We start from the raw sequence: 20,280 nt of genomic DNA on the forward strand, positions 1-20,280 counted from the left end.
GGGGGGGGGAAGCTCCGGGCGACGCGGTCCTGATGGCGACGGGGCGCAGCGTCGGGGTCCTCCTCCTCTCGATCCCGATCCAATCGGGGGAGAGAGGGGAGGGGTGAGATATTTTCGGGGGGTGTGGGTGTTTGGGCTAGGGTTTCCTCCCTGGTGGGGGGGTTATGGAGGGGAGGTAGCGGGGCGGTTGGGCCGGCCCGTTCGGGCGGCGGAGGCCAGCTGGGCCACTTGGCCCAGCGGGGGGGGGGGGTCTGTTATTTTTGTTTTGTTTTGTTTTGTTTCTTTTTATTTATTTTCCTTTCTGTTTTATTCAATTTAAAATATTTATGCATTTTCTAAAAATGTGTTTACTTCACCATAATTATCTATGCAATATTTGACACGGTCCGAACATTTTTGTTTTAAAGTTTGAAAACTTTGTTTGTTTGCCAAAAATTCAAGTTTGAATTAATCGTTTTGAACTAACGTGAGATTAGCGACAATAACGGAGGTGACATGGCGTCATTAGCAGAGGTTACTGTAGCTTGATTACCCGGGCATCACAATTCTCCTCCACTACAAGAAATCTCGTCCCGAGATTTAAGAGGGGGACTAGGGGGTAAGGTCTGGTTACGAAATTCTAACGAACCCTCTCGGTCTTGGTTGCTCTTCTCGAAGCGGTTGATTCATTACATTGATGTCTTCATTTTTCTGCTTCAGGTCATTGAGATGAAAAGTCGGCATCCTTTCTTCGGAAACTCCATCGTACTTACGAATAGGTAACGGGGTAGATCGGAAACGACAGAATGCTATAAGGGTAATAATCTGGGATTAACCCATGAATGAGCATATGAGTACCTCTCGAGTTGAACAAAATAAACACATCGAGAGTAAAGTTGGAAGGTACAATAAGAAGTTTCAAGCAGCCAGGCAATCGTTCAATGCCTAGACATAAGGTGAAAGGGGTTCCAAGCAACGGAATAATTATTGTTTCCGATGCCAGAATTGATGATCTCATCGGAAGGTGGCTCATGAATTACGTACGAGTCCACGCGAGAGGAATAACTTTGGGAACAGGGGGTGTACAGGAGAGTCAGTTTTTGATCCTGTGGAACTGTGGGTTATGGGCCCACCATGTGGGTTAAAAGTAGGAAGGGCGGAGACGTCTTGCGTGATCATGCAAGAAAGGCATGTCAGAGGATAGCCTGTCGATTATGTTGGCAACAACGTCGATACCAGGGGCGAGGTACGAAGAGAACCATTTTCCTGCTCGTTGAACGAGGCGGACCAATAGGCAAAGTTCTCGTCCATCGGTGGTTACCGAAATGTCATCAACAAAAGTAACAGGGTCTTACTGACAGGGTTGTACACCGAGGTGTTTACATAAGCAGGAGAATAATACTGCTTAGATTATATAGACCTCAAGAAAGGTTAAACCAACCAATGGAAAGGAAAATAAGATTATCAGATTAAACAGAACAATGGAAAGGAAAATGTGTTTAAACACATATATCAGGGGGTATATCCTTCCCAAGGGCAAGCAACGCATGATATTCATGACGGGATATAATGTAGAAAACCCCTTTAGGAAAGGGAAGAGAAATTTTCATGACATTACCCTTACAACGGTGTTTGGATAATTGATCAAGAAGCATTTAGCATTGGGCTTTAAATGTTCTTGTTGAAAATCGGAGTACCACAGACATGCTTCGAGATAGCATTGACATGGTCTTCAAGCAAAAATCGGATTTTGGATACACAAAGGATCCATCAGGATAAACTCATTAAACAGGCATTCAGTTTCCTCATGGAAAAATGATTAACCTTGTTACAAAGGAAACTATAACACTAGGTCCTCTGGTCCGGTGTGCTAGGCATGACATCACCTTACCGGGGCATATAGGGACCAATGTTATAACTCTTGAAAATATGTTCCAACCATCATATCTGACTGAGATTCAGATCTGATTGGTGTCAAGATACCTTAGACTCGGGATGCCTGAGAAGAAAAGGTGCAACACAATTGACGAGTTGACATTGTAAGATTTTAAGGAAATGAACTATGGAAGCGAGTTCCGAAACAAGAGTTCATCATTTAACCAAGGAGAGGACGATGAGGTGGCTGATGGACTCAGTGACAATTCCTCAAGATTTCCAAAAGGATGGATTTCCACAATTATGTGAACAAGGGGATAACATTTGTCAGTTCAAATGATATAATGTTGTATGCTCTAGGAAAACATACACCATCAATCATTAGTTGAAAGGTGTGCCCGAAGTATGACCTTAGGCAGCAAGCTCAATGTTAGAGTGACGATTCAATAACCAACAGTCTAAGGACGAACTGTCGATCGTTAACTTCAAAGCAATAGGGTTGCTAGAAGTACAGAACTCAAACAACATCGGTAGCATATTGGTATCCTGGTTAAAAACAACACGGGAACCAAGGAAGAATGGTGATGGTGAGAAGTATCATCATACCGAGAATTTCTAAGAGGTGGAGCAATTCTCGCGACCTTCTTGTCACAAAAGATGGTAATACTCCAAGGTAGGACATACGACAAGTTGGATTACCAGGAACTCAAGGTATAACACAAAACAAGAACAAGTTTTGTGTTGGAGGGAATGCAAGAATGTTGTGGATGATAATTCAAATCATCGGGGTCAAAGGATGCTATTTCACATCATGAAATTGATTGATATCCTGGAAGAGCTCAAAATGTAGATGATGATCACGACACCTTTGTCGAGAGGTTTCATGAAGATATAATTGCTCATCGACAACATCAAGCAAGAGGAAGGATGGAGCGAAAAGTTATTGAAACCACGGATATAACACAAACTCGGAATCAAGCTTGTGTTCAAGGCAACATGATATGACAAGGAAAGTTGACGTAAGCTTAGCCCATCGTCAAAAAATTGTGCTCTGGGAATAAAGAGCAGGTAGCACAGTTAAAATTTAGCACGATAATGATATAGCTGGCTAGGCTAGGAGTGACTTGAAGGATTAATAAACTCATAAGCAACGAAGATTACTTAGAGTTATTGAACCGTAGTGCAGACTCGGTTCACATATCGGTGTTCTCGATTGACGACAACCCAGAACCTAGGAAAATTGGAATCAGTGAGAAATAACAGTTGACGAAGAACCCATAAAAAGTTATGCAGTTCCATGATATTTTCGAGATACCAGAGTGTAATACTCGATGGTAGATCAGAGTAAAGGTTGGACAGGTGCAAGGATCTGCAGAAGACAAGTACTTCAACTTGTCCGATAAATGGTATTTAAAGGAGAACATGGCCGGAACAACGATTGCAAAATGCCAGATCCTAGATATAAGATAAACTTATACCAAGGAAATATTTATTTGAAGAGAAGCTTTAATGATACGATCTACATTGTTTCCATGGGCATGAACACAAAGGTTCAAGGTTGACTCCCACTTCCTCAATGCATAACCTTACATTGACCTCTCGTATTTCGAAAATGACATTAGTTGTGGGAAGTTTTGCCTGGTGCAATACCAAATAAGTATGACCCGTGAAATCTTTCGGGTTTGCACATATTAGGGAAGGCATTGGTTCAACCCATCGGGGCTTCTTAGGAACATATACCACAAGCTTCAAGAGTAAATATCACCAGCTCGAAAGCAAAGCATGGTTGACAAACGGAGAGGATACCATTTACCAAAGGCATTATATATCGGGTAAAGAACTCATAAGAATTTTGGTTGTGAAGGACACTGTCGGATAATAACCCGGCAATGGGTATGGCGGTCCACAACAGGACTGATGTGAGTATCGGTACTCAATCATAGAAAGAAAGAATGCAAATGCATCGGATTATAGAACATCGAAATAATTTGATGCTTAGATAACAAAGGAATTATGATTTCCAAAACGAAGGATCAGAAGCAGACGCTCTGATCAAAGATGGATAGCCGAATAGACATAGGGGGTTACAATCAACGGCAACTTGATTGGTCGAGACCCAGCTCATGTTTATAAATGGCGTCTGAGCCGGAAGGATGAATTCTAGGATCTGATTGAGGATTGCAAGCATTCACAACATATTGAATCAACGGACTCAAAAGATAATGACAATGGATGCCAATAAGATTACCAGACTTATGGGATTAATCATAATGAAAGCAAACAAGAAATTCCAGAGCAATAGGTTGCTGAGGATTTTCAGAAGATCGAATGGTATTTCAAAGACTTTTGTGAAACACATGATCAACTGGGGGATGAGCGGATACTCGATAAGTGCGAGAATTAACCGTAGGGGTATTCAGGCGACAAAGAACAGCATGGCAGTAAGCTCAAAGGATTATCAAACAACGACGAGTGTTACGGGGTATCTTGTAATAACAAGACCAACTGGGGATGAATGTAAGAATAACAACTGCAAGTAGTTATCCATAAGGGTTTACGGTGGAAGGGGAATTGCAAAAGCGATGAACACAAGTTCTCAAGTTAACAGCGGAGAGCATCTTCAGGGTCTTCTGGTGCAGCAGACGATCATCAGTAATAAGGGGCTCTCCGAGTGAAAGTGATAACGAGATCCTAATGTTAGATTTAGAAAAATTCATTTAACCCGAATAGAGGAGAGATCGGAGTCCTAGAGTAAAGGTCAAGGAGTAAAAGATCCTAATACCACCCAATGGCGATGTGGGCCCGTAAGGCACACATCCATGTTAGTAAAAGTTTTTGCAATGTCTAGACTCGACTTCAGCCAAGGAGTGTGGAAGGGGGATTCCTACAGGCAGTCGGCTCTGATACCAACTTGCGACGCCCCCAATTCAATCGTACACTAATCATGCACGCAAATGTGTACAATCAAGATCAGGCACTCACGGGAAGATATCATAACACAACTCTAAAACATAAATAAGTCATACAAGCATCATAATACAAGCCAGGGGCCTCGAGGGCTCGAATACAAGTGCTCGATCATAGACGAGTCAGCGGAAGCAACCATATCTGAGTACAGACATAAGTTAAACAAGTTTGCCTTAAGAAGGCTAGCACAAACTGGGATACAGATCGAAAGAGGCACATGCCTCCTGCCTGGGATCCTCCTAACTACTCCTAGTCGTCGTCAGCGGGCTGCACGTAGTAGTAGGCACCTCCAGTGTAGTAGGAATCATCGTCGGCAGTGGCGTCTGGCTCCAGGGCTCCAGCATCTGGTTGCGACAACCAGGTAGAAGGGAAAGGGGAAAAGAGGGAGAAAAGCAACCGTGAATACTCATCCAAAGTACTCGCAAGCAAGGAGCTACACTACATATGCATGGGTATATGTGTAAAGGGCCATATCGGTGGACTGAACTGCAGAATGCCAGAATAAGAGGGGGATAGCTAATCCTGTCGAAGACTACGCTTCTGGCAGCCTCCGTCTTGCAGCATGTAGAAGAGAGTAGATTGAAGTCCTCCAAGTAGCATCTCCAAGTAGCATCTCCAAGTAGCATCTCCAGTAGCATCGCATAGCATAATCCTACCCGGCGATCCTCCCCTCGTCGCCCTGTGGAAAAGCGATCACCGGGTTGTCTGTGGAACTTGGAAGGGTGTGTTTTATTAAGTATCCGGTTCTAGTTGTCATAAGGTCAAGGTACAACTCCAAGTCGTCCTGTTACCGAAGATCACGGCTATTCGAATAGATTAACTTCCCAACACGCTTGATCCCATTTGGCCGGACACACTTTCCTGGGTCATGCCCGGCCTCGGAAGATCAACACGTCGCAGCCCCACCTAGGCACAACAGAGAGGTCAGCACGCCGGTCTAAACCTAAGCGCACAGGGGTCTGGGCCCATCGCCCTTAGCACACCTGCACGTTGCGTACGCGGCCGGTGAGCAGACCTAGCAACCTCCATTACAAAGGAAGTTGCGTTAACGCAGTCCAACCCGGCGCGCGCCACTCAGTCGCTGACGTCAAGAAGGCTTCGGCTGATACCACGACGCCGGGATACCCATAACTACTCCCGCGTAGATGGTTAGTGCGTATAGACCAAATGGCCAGACTCAGATCAAATACCAAGATCTCGTTAAGCGTGTTAAGTATCCGCGAACGCCGAACAGGGCCAGGCCCACCTGTCTCCTAGGTGGTCTCAACCTGCCCTGTCGCTCCGCCACAAAGTAACAGTCGGGGGCCGTCGGGAACCCAGGCCCACCTCTACCGGGATGGAGCCACCTGTCCTTTCAGCCCCCTCATCAGAATCACTTGCGGGTACTCATCGAGCTGACCCGACTTTAATCACCTTCTGTATAGTATGTATGTATGTATAGTATATACCCGTGATCACCTCCCGAGTGATCACGGCCCAATAGTATAGCAAGGCAGACTGACAAGAATGTAGGGCCAATGATGATAAACTAGCATCCTATACTAAGTATTTAGGATTGCAGGTAAGGTATCAACAGATGTAGCAACAATGTCAGGCTATGCATCAGAATAGGATTAACGGAAAGCAGTAACATGCTACACTACTCTAATGCAAGCAGTATAGAGGAGAATAGGCGATATCTGGTGATCAGGGGGGGGGCTTGCCTGGTTGCTCTGGCAAGAAGGAGGGGTCGTCAACTCCGTAGTCGTACCGGGTAGCAGCGACGTCGGTCTCGGTGTCTAGCGGAAGAAGAGGGGGAAGAAACAATGAATACAATGCAAATAGATGCATAACGATGCATGACAAGGCAAAGCGTGATGCTAGGCGTGCCCTAACGTGGTATGAGGTAATACCGGTGAAGGGGGGAAACATCCGGGAAAGTATTCCCGGTATATCGCGTTTTCGGACAGATGAACCAGAGGGGGAAAGTTGCGAGTTCGATAGGTTAGGATGGTGTGGCGGACGAATGGGCTACGTATCCGAAATCGTCTCGTCGTTCTGAGCGACTTTCATGTACAAAGTTTCTCCATCCGAGCTACGGTTTATTTTATATTAATTTTTAAAGTTCTTAAATCATTTTCTAATTTATTAATTATTAATTAAATTCGAAAATAGTATTACTGCATCAGCATGACGTCAGCATGACATCATCAGTCAACAGAGGTGTTGACTGGTCAGGCTGACGTGTGGGACCCACCTGTCATACTCTGTTTAATTAATTAGGGTTAGGTTAACTAACTACTGCTTAGTTAGACTAACAGGTTATTTACTAATTAAGTACGATTAATTAACTTAATTAATTCATTAGATAATTAATTAATTAATAATTAACTTTATTAAATCATTTTTATTTTATCTATTAATTTTATTTTTAATACTTTTTTTAAACGTTCTGTGGGGTGGGGCCCCCATGTCAGTGGCCCCGGGGGGCCTTAACGGGTGCGGGCGCATGGGCGCGCGGGTGCAGGGGGCTACGGGGCGCCCGTTAGCGGGTCGCGCCCCTGATCCAGCGCAGCAGGTCGCCTGGCCAGGGGAGTCGCCGGCCGCGGCGGCCGGAGTGGCCGGAGCCGGGGCGTCGACGGAGAGGGGTTGGCCGCGGCGCGGGCCAGCAGCGCGGTTGGGGGCGGCGGAGCCGCGGCAGCACGACAGGAGGAGGGCCGGGGCTTGCCGAGGCCGTGTGTGGTGGCCGGAGACGACGCACAGGGCGGAGCGGGGAGAACAGGGGCGCCATGGGGCCGGGCGCAGTGACCAACGGCGACGGTGGCCGGGGCGCGGGTGCGTGCGCGCGCACGGCCAGTGCGCGGCGAGCACGTACCGGGCGTGGCCGGGGAAAAACATGCAGGGGAGGGGGAAATCGGGGCGCGGTGAGCCGGCGCGAGCCGGAGCGCGACGAGCGCGGCACCGGAGCGAGCGCGTGGGGGGGGAGGAGAGGGGAACCGTGACCGTGGCCTCATCGGGGGTGGCAGGGTCTAAAGCAGTGAGCTCGGGGAAGGTCGGGGGGGGGGGACGGGGACGACGTGCGTAGGGGGCAGTCCGGCGGGGAAGGGCGAAGCAGTCCGGCGGGGGGGGGGGGGGGGGAAGCTCCGGGCGACGCGGTCCTGACGGCGACGGGGCGCAGCGTCGGGGTCCTCCTCCTCTTGATCCCGATCCAATCGGGGGAGAGAGGGGAGGGGTGAGATATTTTCGGGGGGTGTGGGTGTTTGGGCTAGGGTTTCCTCCCTGGTGGGGGGGGGGGGTTATGGAGAGGAGGTAGCGGGGCGGTTGGGCCGGCCCGTTGGGGCGGCGGAGGCCAGCTGGGCCACTTGACCCAGCGGGGGGGGGTCTGTTATTTTTGTTTTGTTTTGTTTTGTTTCTTTTTATTTATTTTCCTTTCTGTTTTATTCAATTTAAAATATTTATGCATTTTCTAAAAATGTGTTTACTTCACCATAATTATCTATGCAATATTTGACACGGTCCGAACATTTTTGTTTTAAAGTTTGAAAACTTTGTTTGTTTGCCAAAAATTCAAGTTTGAATTCGAATCGTTTTGAACTAACACAAGATTAGCGACAGTAACGGAGGTGACATGGCGTCATTAGTAGAGGTTACTGTAGCTTGATTACCCGGGCATCACAGGTGGCACGCCTGGTAACTCCTCCGGAAATACGTCGGGGTAATCCTTCACTGCTGGTACTTCCTCTTGTACAACCCCTGATAAGGAATTCACTTGAGTTCTCTTCGGCACATGTCGAGATACATACTCGATCCTCCTTCCTTCTGGGGTGGTGAGAAGTATCAACTTACTAGCACAATCAATGTTTCCTCCATACTTTGATAACCAATCTATGCATAATATTATATCCAATCCTTGTGACTCCAAATTATTAGGTCAGAGGGAAACACATGGCTACCAATGGTTAACGGTAACCGATCACACCATCGGCTGGCCATATACTCTGCTCCTGACGAACTTACTAACATGGGTGACCTAAGGGCTTGGGTTGGCAATTTAAACTTGTCCACAAATCCCCTTGATGTGTATGAATGTGATGCACCAGTATCAAAAAGAACGAGTGCGGTAAATGCATTAATCAAAAACTTACCGACAACTGCGCCGGGTTGATCCTCAATCTCCTCCATGCTGATGTGGTTCACCTGACCCTTGGTGAAGGGGTTGGGATTCTTGGCAGAACCTCCATTGCCATTTCCATTATTCGCTTAAGGACATTCATTGGAATAATGTCCAGTCTTCTGGCACTTGAAACAGGTAATGTGGCTCAGATCCCTCATGGCTGGTGTTGAAGGGTTGGAACGGTTCTGGCTGCTGCTTCCTCCATTCCCATTTCCATTCTTGGGGCCACTATGGTTGTGCGGACTTGCTCCGTTGTGCATGTGTCCTACATGGCTATGGCCTCCATGGTTGTGGGTATGTCCTCCTGAGTAGGGGGAATAGTGGGGCTTCTGCTGTGCTCCTGAAGTGTACCTCCCCTGTCCATACTTCCTCTTGCGATTATCAATATGCTGTTGCTTGCCTTCAATCATAAGAGCCCTATCTAGCAACTCCTAGTAGTTGTTGAATGTTGCCACAATCAACTGCATGCTCATCTCATCATTCAGTCCTTCCAGAAACTTCTCCTTCTTAGCGGCATCTGTAGCTACGTCATCAGGGGCTTAGCGGGCTAACTTGCTAAACTCATCCACATACTGTCCCACTATACGTCCTCCCTGGCGCAAGTTGCAAAACTCGCGCTTCTTCATGCTCATAGCTCCTGCTGAAACATGGGCAGTGCGGAAAGCCTGATGAAACTAGTCCCATGTAACAGTGTCAACGGGGTAAGTGGTTGTGAAATTCTCCCACCATGATGCTGCGGGTTCATCAAGCTGATGCGCGGCAAAATGCACTGTCTCCGCATCTGTGCATCCTGCAGTGGTCAGCTCTCTTCCAATCTTGCGGAGCCAATCATCTGCAACAATCGGCTCGGTGCTACTAGAGAACACCGGCGAATTCAACCTTAGGAAACGGGCTAGGTGATCAATAGGGGTGGTGGTGGTGGGTTGTTGTTGTTGCCTTGGTTCTGATTCTGATCTAATAACTACATCAAGGTATTCTGCTACTGGATCAACTAAGTGAGCTCCAGTGGGAAGGTAAATCCATTTTCACGTCTCGGAGGCATCTGATGGGTAAGAAGGGGTGAGAAAACAGAATAGAATTGGGGTCTAAGAGAGATTCACTACCCATAATGCTCATGAGACAAACACAATCAATTTCACTTCAATCAATAGCACACAAGATCACACAAACGATCTAACCTATGATTACAAACTCGATCGTTGCTAAATACTTGGAGGGAAAATTCTACTAGTTACAATGGTGGTCGTCTAGAGATTTTCATCAGAGGAAGACTCCATGATATCTACTCCAGCTTCATCAACATAGTCATCATCACTATCAGGGTCGGAGTCGGTGTCGTCGATGATGATGTAGTCTCGTGGGTGGTTGTTCTCCTTCTTTGGCGCAGGGTCTCCCATGAATACTCCTAGCTTCTTCTTCAGGTCTTCATTCTTCTCTAGCAGTACAACAATCTCTTCCTCATATCCATCACGTGTGGACTTGACCTCCTCCTCCAGCTCATTGTTTCTCCTCACCAATTTCTTGATCTTCTTCATGTGGATAATTTGTTGATTCTCCTGTCGACGAATATGATCTCCCATCTCTTGAATGTAAGCTACAATTGATCCATCCCTCCTGGTGCGAATCATCTCCCATTTGTCATCTCGCCGGCCACATATCTGGTAAATGGTATTCTCCAGCTCCTTGTGATACACCTCACATATGCGTCCAAAGGTGATATGCGCTACCATGCTCTTTCCTATACTCCAGCTTGGTGCATCCAGGTAGAAATCAATAGGCTCTGTTGTTGGCGCAAAGGTCCTCCCAGGTATCCAGACTTTGATCTTCCATCGCTCCTCTTCTAGTGCAGATGTAGAGAAAGTCCCCGTGAAGCTTGGTAGTCTGATGTTCAGATACTTAGTGACTTCCTTGAAGTGCTTTCTAAAAGGGGTGTCATCATCCGGCTGAGTGAACTTGTTCCTGGGATCCGCCATCTATAGAGTAGAAAGAGAGAAGAATTAGAAATGAGTAGAGAATAGAAATCATGTGGCTCATTCTAGTGGTCGCGTCCTACAGTCAACGTGTGCTCTGATACCATCTTGTATCGACGAGACCTCAAACGGTCAAGGCTCTGTGCATTAGTGTCATCCCTGGATCGGTAATGCTGACATGCACAATACTTGAGGAATTATAACAGAGTTTCAGTCACACACTTAGTACATCGAGTCCTTAAAAAGAGTATGATTACAAAAATATAATGGTTGAAGGCCATCTAATCTAGATAACTGTGGAAGCTTCGAAGGTAAATGAGTCCATCAACTCAAACGACATAGCTGAGTGCAAAACAACGACCTATCACACCTTATTCGTCGTCTGAGTAGTCTGCAACATAAGACGTTGCAGCCCGAAACGGGCCATCACATGGAATATGCTGGTATAGTTACACAGTAAAGCAATGATAATGAAAGAACTATATCTACATGCAATATTTGGCTGGTGGAGGCTGTAAGTTCATGATTTTGCATAAAGCTAGTTTTTCCCGCCAACAAAGGAATAAATTTATTTAACTACTCCCATGTTGCCCATTATTTGAGAAGGTAACCGACACTAAAATCCCAATTAAAAGTATCATCATTAACCCGACTCAATTAAATTAAAGTATCATGTTGAGATCGCATCAATAGATTCAAGTACTAGATACTCAAGATGTCCATCACCGTGGACATGGCTAACCATGATTAGTTTATACACTCCTAGAGGTTTGCGCACTTTTCCCCACAAGACTTGACCGCATCCATGATCAGATGATTGAGACATAGCCTTTTTGAAGCATTAACTCTCTACTCCGGGTAGACAGTACCACCTACAACCCTCTACATCTGCTAGTCTACCTCTTCAAGAGCTCACACAACTTACTCAACTATGCCAGAGCCCATAATGGCTTGTGGCTGCACACGGAAGTTTCTAGCATGAATAATCTTATGATCCTTTTGAGCCTGGGTGGCATTCCATAGGATAATCACATGGGTACCCCAGGATTTCCAAAAGCAGGCAACACTGGATTCCCTAGGTGCCTCAACCAATCCACCCAGATGTATATTAAAGTTGCCACCTTAATGTTATCCATGATTAAATAACTCTCAAACTTCCATGTGTGAATCACGATCCAATCCCCGTCTACGAGCATGACTAAGCAATAATAAGCATAACGTATATTCCCAGGGTGATCAAAAGGTATTAGGTTCCTACCTCAAACACTACAACCAAAACCACATGTTCGCAATCCAACTAATGCAAATATATGTGGGGCCATACTAATGCATAGTAAAAACTGGGTATAAAAGAGTATGATCAAAGTGTAACTTGCCTTGCTGATGATCTGCAAACTCTAGAGCTTCCTAGTTACAAGCTTCGGACTCTGGGTAATCTAGCGTAAACAAACAATAGCATACATAAGCAATCACTCAAACGAAACACGAGAAAACCCGAGAAAAGATCCAAATCGAACACGAAACAAGCAAACGGCTTAAACTAACAAGAGTCAAAACCTAAAAGCAATATTATCATGTGAATTAGATCTTAATAGTAGGTACATGTGATTAGCTACGATTCGCAAAAAGATTCAACTCAAACGGAGCAACAAAAATCAAAATACGAACGAAACAAGATCATTTACTAATCTGGACTAAAGTCAATTTTTTCAGTACCGGAATCATATTCAAGTTGGTTAACTAGAAAGAGGGGTTCGAGACGATGATTGCGGCGCTGGTTTCATCTAATTTGGATAAATGAGTAAAAAGGTATACTAGTTTAAAGATCATGGGCTAAATCGGGATAGAAAAATCACGGATAAGTCCCTGGCCAAAAATAAACTAAAAAGAAAAAGACTAACGAATGAACGTTCACTGTCTGAACTAATCCCGCGAATAATGTTCGTTAAAAGAATGAACGGATGAACATCCGCTAAATAAATAAACCGAACGAAACCGATCTAATAAAAAAAATGAACCGGCTAACTTAAAAAAACCCAGACAATAACCAAAGAAAACCGACCGGTCAACGGCGACGACTCGGCGGCGGCTCGGCGGCGGATCAGAGACAGATGGCGGCGTCAGTCGACTGCGGGCGACGACGGGTGGCGCGGGGCGACGGCTGTTGGCGGCGCGCTGCAGAGTGACGGTGTGTGCAGGCGGCTGCGTGCGGCGGCAAGGCTGGTGCTGCTTGCTGCGGGGAGAGGAGGCGGCGGTGGGGTTGGCACGAGGCGGCGAGTGGCATGCTATTTAAGGAGGGGGGAGGGCTCGGCCGACTTGGGGGAGGGGTCGGGGTGAGGGGAGTGTGGCTCGGACTCTCCCGAGCTCTGGCGGCGGCGGCTGCCATGCACGAGGCGGACGAGCGGAGGCGGCGCGCGCGTGGGCCGGCCTGCTCGGCTAGGCCTTCGGCCCAGTTGGGCTGGAACATTTTTTTAATAAATTCGCCCGAAATAAAAAAAATTCCTAATAAAATATAAAAAATTCAAAAAATGCCAAAAACAATTTTCGTCGTCTAAATAAAATATTTAGAACAAAGTGAACATTTTTCTAGCCTAAAAATGCAATTTACAAAAATGCATATTTTTCTAATTCAAATAAAATAGCAAATAAAATCATAATTTGATTTTAAAATTCTTTCTCCAATATTTCTCTTAGTTTGAAGAAGTCATATTATCTTGTCTCATTTATTTTAATATGGGAATTAATTGGAGAGAAAATAATAAAATCAAATTGATCCTTTCTTCAAATTTGAAATAAATTCAAATATGATTTTGTGAAACCTCCAACTCTCTCCTTGGGTCCTTGAGTTGCTTAAGAATTCCAGGATCACAACCAAAAGTGAGAATAAATATGATATGCATATGATGATCTATGTGTAACATCCAAATTGAAAATTGGGATGTTACATATTTGCCTCGCCAAAGTTTCATCATCAGGTAACTCACCCCGGGTCATATACGCCAAATATGGAACAATCCAATCAGGAATAACATGGAGAGCCGCCACCAACCGTGCCTCTGGGTCAGGAATTGCAAGATCCTCCTCCGTAGGCAATTTAACTGATGGATTATGCAAAACATCAAGGAAATCATTATGGGGTACCTGCTTACGCTGAGACCCCAGCCGTCTTAAAGCATCAGCACCTTCATTTTTCCTACAATCAACATGCTCCACTTGATAACCTTTGAAATGACCAGCAATAGTATCAACCTCTCAGTAATAAGCCACCATGAGTGGATCCTTTGAATCCCAAGTGCCAAACACTTGCTGAGCCACCAAGTCTGAGTCACCAAAACACCTCACCCGACATAGATTCATCTCTTTAGCCATCCGTGGAGTAAGGCTTCATAGTTAGCTGCATTTTTAGTACAAGGGAACATCAACCTTAAAACATAACAAAATTTATCACCTCGCAGGGAAGCCAATATAACTCCAGCCCCCGAGCCTTCTAATTACCTGGATCCATCAAAGTGAATAGTCCAATATGTGCTATCCGGCTTATCCTCACGTATCTGCAATTCAATCCAGTCACTGATGAAATCCACAAGTGCTTGAGATTTTATCGCCGTCCGAGGCATATACTTCAACCCATGGGGTCCAAGCTCAATGGCCCACTTGGCTACCCGACCTGTGGCTTCTCTGTTTTGAATAATATCCCCCAAGGGAGCAGAACTAACCATAGTGATGGGATGACCAAGGAAATATTGTTTCAACTTACGACTAGTAATGAACACGCCATAAACCGATTTCTGCCAATGTGGGTATCTCTGCTTAGACTCAATGAGCACCTCACTGACATAATAAACTGACTGTTGAACCGGATATTCCTTGCCCGACTCTTTCCGTTCCACCACAATGGCCACAATGATAGCTCTATTGTTAGCAGCCACATATAAAAGCAAGGGCTCCTTCTCAATAGGAGCCGCAAGAACCGGTGGTTCAGCTAGCTGTCTCTTAAGCGCCTGAAACGCCTCATTAGCAGCATCACTCCAGACAAAGTTATCTGTCTTCTTCATCATTTGGCGGCTTATAAACCGGCTCAAAGCCGCAATACGACCCGTCAAACACTGGACGTCATTGATACATGCCGGCTTAGCCAAGGAAGTGATAGCCTTGATTTTCTTCGGGTTAGCTTCAATGCCTCTCTCAAAAACCAAGAAAACCAACTATTTGCCTACTGGCACGCCAAAGACACACTTGGCTGGGTTAAGCATCATTTTATAAACCTGGAGATTGTCAAAGGTCTCTTTCAAATCATATATCAAAGTCTCCTTCTTCCTGGATTTCACAACAATATCATCCACATAGGCATGAACATTGCGTCCAATCTAGCCATGGAGGCAATTCTGAACACACTGTTGGTAAGTCGCTTGGGCACTCTTGAGCCCAAAAGGCATAGACACATAGCATAAGGCTCCAAAGGGAGTGATGAAAGCTGTCTTCTCCTAGTCCTTAACTGCCATCTTAATCTGATGATAACGAGAATAAGCATCCAAAAAGTTCAAACGCTCACAACCCGCCGTAGTATCAATAATCTAATCAATACGAGGGAGAGCAAAAGGGTAAGCCAGACATGCCTTATTAAGCTCTGTGTAATCCACACACATACGCCAAGTGTCATTTTTCTTAAGCACCGGGTTAGCCAACCACTCAGGATGAAAAACTTCAATGATGAACCCAACTGCCAAGAGCCGAGCCACCTCTTCACCAATGGTCTTACGCCTCTCTTCATTGAAACGACGAAGAAACTGCTTGACCGGCTTAAACTTTGGATCAACATTGAGAGTGTGCTCAGCGAGTTCCCTCGGTACACCTGGCATGTTAGAAGGTTTCCATGCAAAGATGTCTCGGTTCTCACGGATGAACTCGATGAGCGTGCTTTCCTATTTCGGACCCATATTAGCACTGATACTGAACTGCTTGGACGAGTCGCCAGGAACAAAATCAACCAACTTAGTATCATCTGCCGATTTAAACTTCGGCAAGGGGTCATTCTCTATAGTTGGCTTCTTCAATGGTGTCATATCCGCCGGGTCAACATTATGTTTATAAAACTTTAACTCCTCGGTAGCACAGGCCGAGTCAGCATATGCAACATCACCCTCTTCACAATCCAGAGCAATCTTCCTATCACCGTGCACCATGATGGTGCCCTTATGACCTGGCATTTTAAGCTGCAAATAGACATAACAAGGCTGTGCCATAAATTTGGCATAAGTGGGCCGCCCAAACAAAGTGTGATATGGGCTTTTGATCTTGACCACCTCAAAGGTCAATTTCTCAGCTCTAGAATCATGGTCATCTCCAAAGGCCACCTCCAGGGTTATCTTACCCACTGGATACACCGACTTACTAGGCACCACCCCATGGAAAACAGTGGAAGACGTCTTAAGATTTTTGTCAGTCACATTCATACGACGGAAAGTATCATAGTAAAGGATATTGATACTACTGCCCCCATGCATGAGCACCTTTGTAAGCTTATATCCTCCTACCTGAGGAGTAACCACCAATGTCAATTAACCCAGATTGTCAACCTGGGGCGGGTGATCCTCACGGCTCCATACGACACGCTGCTCAGACCACCTCAAATATCGAGGCACCATCGACTCAACAGAATTCACTGCCCGCTTATGGATTTTCTGATCTCGTTTGCACACTTGTGGTGAACACATGATACTGACCACTATTTAGCTGCTTTGGGTTGCTCTGATAACTGGACTGCTGCTGCTGATTCGCTTGGCCAGATTGCTGATTAAAACCACCTTGATTGCCTTGGCCCTGGAAACCAGTGCTTGAACCGCCACCTCCAAAACCAGGTTCATGAGAGCCAGATCATGAACCGCCATGCGGGCCATGATTATTCTGGAAAAAATTAGAGTTTCCTTACTCCCTTATGATGAAGCAATCCTTCCACAGATGACTGGTTGGCTTCTCGTGGGTTCCGTACTTTGGGCAAGGCTGATTCATCATGACCTCAAGGTTGAACTTCGGTCCTCCAAGCTGGGGGCTGATGTTTTCCCCTTACGACGCTGATTATTACTCTGCGTATTGGTGTTAGCCACAAAGTCTAAACCGCCGTCAGCCTTGCGCTTACCATTGCCACCTTGACACGCCGTACTATGCTGTCCTTTTGCATTGCCACTCTTTTTCCCTTTGCCGGCTTTCTCCTCATCAGACTCAGGGTCTTTAGTGCTATCAGAGTCGACATATTTGATGAGAGCCGCCATGAGCTCCCTCATATCAGTGCAACTGCGCTTAAGCCGCCCTAGTTTCTGCTTAAGGGGAAGGAAACGACAATTCTTCTCCAACATTAGGACTGCTGAACCAATGTTGATACTGTCCGAGTGTATCACGACTGAGATCCAGCGCACCCAACTGGTTGTTGACTTGCCCTCACATTGGACGCAAGAGTCTAAATCCAGAATCGACATACGCTGCTTGCATGTGTCTTTAAACTTTTGGATAAAATGCATTTTCAACTCCGCCCATGATCTGATGGAGTTAGCGGGCAACCCTTTCAACCAAGTACGAGCCGGCCTGTCCAACATCATGATGAAATACTTAGCACATGCAGCATCACTAACATCCAGCATCTCCATGGCCATCTAATAGCTCCCAATCCAAGCCTCTTGGGGTTGATCCGCCGTGTAGTTAGGCACCTTACGGGGGCCCTTGAAATCCTTAGGAAAGCGCTCATTGCATAGAGCCAACACTAAACATGGGACACCCAAGGTTCTAGAGGTCACTCCTGGCTCCACTGACGCTGACGGATAAACCGGAGAATACTATTGAGCCGCTAACTGAGCCGCTAGCTCAGCCTCACGCCGTGCTCTCCCTGGTCTACCAAAGCCTGAGCATCATTACCAGCACACGATGGGTCAGTCCTACGAGGCTGGTTGTTGTGCCGCTCACTGCTCGATACAGCTGGTGAGTCAATGTGTCTTCTATAACTCCAGCTTGGGCGCGGGGTTGAGTGAATCCGTTCACGACTATATGAATAAGCCGCCCGTTGAGCCACAGACATCTGAAGAAGTTCTCCGGCTCGCCGTATTTCCATCGCAGTTGGTGAGTCATCTTAAACCGGGAGAGCCACCAATTGAGTAGCCGCGGCTATCTTGTTATCCAGAGGATTAGAATAGTGACCCAGGGGCGTCAGAACATACTGAGGATGGGTCAAATTCAAACATGGGGGTTCTGCAACATGTGGCTAAACCGATGCTCCAGCCGTCAGCGCCTCAACGGCCCGATCCAGAAGAGGCGGGTTACTAGTTCCTGCCCCAGGTGTGTTAAAAAGGTTTCTCGCATCGTAAACCAGGGGTAAATGACTCACATGCCTTCTGTTAAAGATAGCATTTGATGCGTTCCAGTCCAAGCTCAAGCGAAATTTTCCTGATTGAAGCCGTTCTGCCTGCCTCTACAAGGCGGCTCGCTCCATCGCCATCCGGGTGTTCTTAGTGTTTAGATCCTCCTTGGCTTGAGCTATCTCATCAGGTAATTTTGCATTGTCCGCATTATGTTATGTTTGGTTCGCCGGGATCACCTCCACCGTCAGCAACGTTGCCAGAGCCTCCAACAGTTCAGATAAAACTTGAGCCGGCGTGCGCACAGGGCCTCCTACCCTGACTATTGTAGCAGTCAGCTGAACCTGAGATCATTGCTACCGCAGTTGAGGAATTCGGCCCTGGTTGCGTGCTGGCCATGAAGATATTAACCCGGTTCGGCGGCTCATAGGGGTCCAAAATACTGTCGCCCTCGGAACAGCCCTCAAGCCTACCATCCTGCACTTGATACATGGAGTTGGTCTCACCGGTTGAGGAATCATCGCCTGAATAGACGGCCGTCTCTCCACCGGACTCAGATCCTCCTTCCAGATCTACTCCTTGAGTAAAGCCAACAAAGACATGCTTCGGGGCGGCTTGAACCTTGGCGGGTCGCGCGCTGAGCCATCTTGACGATGTCGGCGCAGGTGTCCGACTCAGCTTCCGACTCACCAATCTTACTGATAAAGACATGAATTCCGCCAAAGGGGACCCAAAACCCGTACTCGATTGAGCCGGACTCAGGGCCCCAGCCCACGTCATCGATGTAGAGCTTTCCGCGACAACTCTTAGTCATCCGGCCCACAGTATATCCCTTGAGCCCTGCGACATTGCTCTTTAAGAAATCAAAACCACCGCGCGGTGGCCCCATGGTGGGTGTCAACTATCACAGAATTGTCATGGAAGATGCCCTAACTAGAGGACTTAGGTGTGGAGCCATCGCAACATAGTTAGCTTGAAGAGGTTAAATGGGACAAAGGACACAGAGAGTTTTACCCAGGTGCGGCCCCTCTCAACGAGGTAAAGTCCTACTCCTGCTTTAGGTTGTATTGCTTCGGTTTTGATTACCAGGGAGTGAATATGCTTGACCTAGTTCTCGGCTTGTTGTTTTCCTTGCCTTAACCTACCGCCGGGTCACCCCTTTATATACATAGGTTGATGCCCGACGGCTTACAGAGTCCCGGTCGGCTCATACACAACATATCCGGCTCGGTGACCAAACTAAACTTTCCTTAACATACAAGTTAAACATATGGAGGTTTATACCCATGGGCCTCAAGTCGCCTCCGGGTCTTGGGCCTTCAGTAATCTTGCTTTATGGACCACCATCTTCAACATCTTCTCTGGCTTCTCACCATGAGTCGTCAGGGGTATGACCCGACCCCTCCTGGGCGGGTCATATCTAATAGTTATATCCCCAACACCACCGCCGCAGCCGGCTGCTAATGGGGGTCGCCACGGGGGGTGCAAGCAGTAGCAGGCCAACGAAGCTCAAGGAGGGCCGCCCGCCCTCAGCAGCAGTTTCAGCCAGCCCCGTGGTACGCCAGCCAGAATCCATGGAGCGGTGTTGTGCATGCCGATTCCATGCCGGTTCCTCGTGCTCCTACTCCTGGCATCCTCGGTGCGCAGCCCCCCTCGCATCAGGCATTTTATGCTGCACCGCAGCCCTACACGGCGCCGTATGGGCCTCTCTCCTACGGACAGCCGCCACAACCAGGAGGGTTGCTGCTGCTACTCCTGACGGCCCAGCCATAGTCATCGGGTCCCGTGCTCCCCCCACGCCTTGGGACCCAGCCTTGCTGGCAGCCCTGCACTCCGCTGCCACTCCGTCCACCTACACCAGCGGTGGCAACTAGTACATGGACAACGGAGCTACCCCACATATGGCCACTCATATGAGTATTTCGAGTGCCCAGCAAAACTTTTTTGTCATTCTTGTGGGTTCCTGGGCCACCAATCTCATTGCTATGGGTTA

Source organism: Triticum aestivum, chromosome 4B (genome assembly GCF_018294505.1).
Source record: "Triticum aestivum cultivar Chinese Spring chromosome 4B, IWGSC CS RefSeq v2.1, whole genome shotgun sequence".
Taxonomy (NCBI): Eukaryota; Viridiplantae; Streptophyta; class Magnoliopsida; order Poales; family Poaceae; genus Triticum; species Triticum aestivum.